Source organism: Ambystoma mexicanum, chromosome 9 (genome assembly GCF_040938575.1).
Source record: "Ambystoma mexicanum isolate Mex_15411 chromosome 9, UKY_AmexF1_1, whole genome shotgun sequence".
Taxonomy (NCBI): domain Eukaryota; kingdom Metazoa; phylum Chordata; class Amphibia; order Caudata; family Ambystomatidae; genus Ambystoma; species Ambystoma mexicanum.
Window position 1 is genome coordinate 1167498305 of NC_090931.1, and position 5106 is coordinate 1167503410.

Below are 5106 nucleotides of genomic sequence, written 5' to 3' on the forward strand. Positions count from 1 at the left end.
ACTATGGTGCATGTATGTTTGCCAGCCACGGATGCTCTTTAAGGCACGTCACATTACGTTTTGTGAGCTGGAAAACAATGTTTGATTTTCCTCAGTTGCAGTCATTGCTGAACAGTCTTTCCTGGCATTGTTGCATGCACCCTGCTATCTCAGACTATATCACTGGAGACGCTTCTTGGTTAAGATAGACTCCACACATTGTAGAAATCGTGATCTTCCAGATGCCTGAGCAGGAAAATCATTAAGCTCTCTGTAGAAATGTGGCTTGTGTTGTGCCCCTTCAGGGAAACCAAACAATAACACGGGGATCACACACTGAAGGCATTCTCCTACCCCTTTTAATCTGTCGATTCTTCCTTTGATCTGCTTAGCATGTTTCATACACAGAAAGCGTCAGAGAGGCTACTTTGTCATCTGTGATGCCTATTTGAGAAACTAAGTACGTGTAGGACAGAAACCTGAAGGAAACAAATTAGCCTCTCATGTGGATATGGATTTGACAGTGCTCTCCTTAACGATTTGCGAATGAAATATTTAATTTAAAACGTGGGAGAGAAATACTGTGGGCCTCATTACACGGTAGGCGGTAAGGGTTTACCGGTACCGGTATTTTACCGGTACCGGTAAACCCTTACCGCATTACTACGAGGTCCCTTTGCGTGTTGGAGAATTTAACGCCTGCTTTTTGCAGGCGTTAAAAACCAACCCGCAAAGGAACCAGGGAGCTAATTATGGTACCGCAATTTGCGGTGCCGTAATTAGCACCTTCCCCATTCCCATTATAACCTATGGGGCAAAAATGGGAATGGGGAAGGGGAATGGGGGAAGAAGGAATTACCGCCCCACCAACCTTGGAATAGGGTGGTAATTCCCCTTTCCACAAGGCGGTGCCGGTATTTTATTTTATTTTAATAGCATCCTGGTCCACCGCCGTCCGTGTAATGAGGCCCTAAATCTGTTGGGACGAAAAATTATCTTACTCCAGAAGGTTCTCCAAGAGATGTCCCTAGTGTGTTTGCTACCCATTTGAATGTCATACTCCTGGCCACTCTGCCGTCCCGCAATGAGCACCGCCTCCCATTAAGCCACTGAGTGCCTTTGTAGCACTACCAATGCAAGCGGTGTGCCATATTCAGAGGGCTAAACCAGCAGGCACTCCATTTCGTTGCGTAAAGTTTTGACGGTGTTCGCGTGAAGTTTGAAGTTTGTATAAATCAATGCCGGATTCATTATATTTGTTTTCACAAATAACGACACCCCAGCTGCAAAATTCTGTGAGGTTCAAAAACAGATTTGGGAAGGTATTCCCTGGAAGTCATATGTACAAGCAACATGCAGTGAGGTTTTCGTTCAGGAGAAAGGAAACATAATGCATTTACATGCATCGCAAACTTTAACAAGTTAGTGGTAGAGTTAAATTGACACAAAGAAAAAGAAGCAACGTCACCATTTTACTAAGGATTATTTACTGCACTGAAAGGCCTCCTTGCCAGGTTGGTTAATCCACCAGACTCTTGTATTGGCCAACAACTTAGTTCTGGCACTGCAGCTATACCATTGTTCAAGTAAAAACATTGTTTACAGAAGTAAGTCCAAAACCCAAACATTAATGTTTAGCCAGAGAGCAGACAACACATGAAACACTGATTATTCTGTATAACCCATGGACATTAGAGGAATTACTCTCAACTCAGTAAGGAAGATTTTGTGAAAAAGGGGCAGCATGTATGGTCTAGTGTTGTGGCAGCACTTGCCCAGTAATCCCAAGGGAAAGTAAATGACTTGTGGAACGGTCCCACCTATGGGAAACGAATTAGCCAGTCAGGGGATACGAAATGACTAGCACTTATATCCTCCTTCCTGACTAGACATACAGCAAGGTAACCGCATGGGGAGTGTAGCTTGCATAGTCTTTAGGGTCATTAGGAGCTGTAGAGAGAGTGTTTTTTTTAATCAAATCCTATGCATTAACACCAGGACCAGAAATAAACCAGAAACAGTTAAAACATGTAATGGGGTGGGACTTGGTTTTAAATTAATAAAAAACCAACCAATGATTTGATCTTCACCATGCCTTAGCTTATGACGCATAGCTGTCCCACACATTTGTAGTATATAACATCACGTTTACTTCCTCACACTTGGACCATTATTGTTACTGCATTTGTAAATCTACAGTAGTCCACTGCCTATCTGTAACTAAAGCTTACTCCATCAATAAAACACTTATGTATCAGAGTTGTTGAGATCCTACTGGCCCACTAGCAGGCTTTGATTTAGCCTTTAATACAAATTGTGCACGTGTCTTGCCCTGTCCCAAATTGACCTAATTCCTGCTGCATGGGTAGATGGATTGTAACACACCGAGAACATGAACTCCTGAAGTATGATCTTCAACAGTGTCTTGCAAATTAATTAATCAGAAATTACAAATGCTCAGCTGACATTCTAATATTTTCAGTTCAGAAGGGAAAAGAGAAATTGCTCACGTGCATTTATTTGTGCGTGTTCAACTCAAGCCTCTGGAAAATGGCTACTTCCTACCCCAATTTCAGTCCTGCTTGAAAAAATAAAGGATGCAGATATCTATACCAATTTGAGTGGTAGATGGCCTTAACATATGGGGACAGATTTTCAAAGAATGATGGTGCGTAAATCCATGTTTGTGAACACACACCTGAAGTATCCACATCTGCAATTGTACACATTCAAATACCATTCCCTTGGTGTTTCATTGATAATTTAACCCCTGCTGCAAGTAAGTCCAGGAGAAAACAAGACAATTCAGTGCAATTGAATTCAAGTTTATGCTTTTTACCACTGGAATGCACAAGAACCCTGCGATTTTGATTAATTAGGTCATCAAGTATTCCTTTACTTTTTGTGGTGATATGCATTGATGGAATCTTGATATGGGTGCAATTAGAAGCTTATCATGTACCTCATGAATGAATCAATGTACAGCAATTGTGACACAACCATGTCATCACATATTCAGAAAAGTGTGCTTTCCATGTGCAAACAATAGAGCCACACTCTTACTTGTACCTCCTGTAGGATTGCTGTGGATCTCAAGAAAGTAGATACCTCCCTTTCTTGGTTGTATTGTGAATCTGTGAAGGTGGTGTGTAGATGTTTTAGGGGTAAGTCTATTTTCCCAGATATGCTCGTGTTCACTGGATCAAACATGTCCCAGACAAATCTGGTCCTTCATGGGCACAAGCTTGTTATATATCAATTAATACTATGTAAACCAAAGCTAATTTCAGATTGATAATGTTAGTTGGATGACTAGGATACTACAAAAAACTCAAATCCCTATATCAGTTCTTTTGGCCCAGTCTTGACAACCGTATTCAAGAGAATGATAACAAGTGATCAATCTGTACACAGACAAGCACTGCAGAGACTCTTGTACCTAGGCAAAGTCCTACCTCAACCTTTCCCCACTGTCTCAGTGGACTTCAGTGTTGAACTTCACAAGTTCCAGGTGTATGACCCCATCCTGTAAGTAGAAGGGCATCCCAAATACTTCAGCTTCTGTGCTCTTTCAACAGTTTGCACTGAGGTACTCAGTTCCTTTCCAGTTTCTGAAGAGCCTTGAGTGAACTCCTGAGTATAGAAGTCCATCTGGCAACCAGTTAAGACATACAGACAGATCTAAAAACATATCTGAAGTACTCACATTTCCGATAGAACAGAATGGGATGTAATTGCACGCTCAAGTAGACACAGTGATAGCAAACTATAGATCTGCAAGGGCTTTGTCCAGTAAAGCATCAGGACTCTTACCACCAGAATGAGGGCTACCCTTTGCTGCCCCTAATAACCTGGTACAGCATGTTTGGGAAATTGCCAAACTCAATGTTGATATTGTTAAGTCAGGGAGAGGTGCGGCCATGTTTGGCTAAACAGTATTGAGTCCACATCAGACCGAGAAGTTCCAAGAGTACTAAAGCACCAAACTCCTATAATAGGGAGCTAAAGATCTTGGTAGGCAAAGGAAATTAATCAGGAACAGGGGACCTCTTCCAACTGCACAGACTCTCACACACACCTACCAATATGCTGACTCTCTCCTCTGCACCAAAAAACAATAGAATGCAGCTTTCCCCCATGATTAACTTAGGCCTAGCTGCACACATAAGTATACTGTACCATGCAACCCTCAACAATCTTTAGAACACTACTATGTTCCATGAACAAAATCGGCCTATCTGCATACATAATGTCAAATAGAAACACCACCTCAGCTAGAATGCAGCTACCCAGGACAATTTGGACTAACTGCACACATACTACTGGTCTCACAAAACCTCCACACTACTCCTAGAATTAGAATGCAGCTGCCAACCACAAATCTCTGTCTAGCTGCATATATACTGAGTGCACACACGCGCTACTTACCACCCTATTTTTCGATTGACCTGGACTAGGGTCCCTGCGGGTGTTCAACCCTCAGCACGTTGAGGTCATACAAATGGTGAAAGATACTATACGAATGCTCAATAAGATAACATAACATTACATGTAAGTAATTTCCAACTGCACCTTGATGTTAGAAGATGAAAACGGAGTTGGTGGGCATCCTTTGTACCTCCATGTCTGAATACTTCAATGATCATCACTCCGCAAAAGAACTCTAATGTACGTTTAGTTGCAAAACTACCATCCTGCCATATCCTGTTTTAATTAATGTCAGAAGTCCATTATGTTCACTTACATGAAATCCTGGGAAAAGCTTGTGACAATATCACGAAAGCGGTATACAATCAAATGGCAAGCAAGACTCTAATATGAACTTTGGTGTTAGGGCACAGATTCCAACCAAATACATTCCATTAAAATCATGTCAAAGTCCATCTGGGTGTCCTGTCTATTTACTATGTAACAGCTGTGGTAGGGATGGGGGATGTGAAAAGAAAACTAGACCAAGCTTTGAAATTCCATTATGTGTTTAATGTGTTGAAACATATGATGCAATCCTTTCCAATCTTGCCCATAGCTTAAGGTAGAGGCTAATTATTATTTATTTGCATTTTTAAAGCGCTCACACAGCCTGGGGGCATTGATGCGTTGTTACAGATTTTTGTTTTGTTTTGTTAA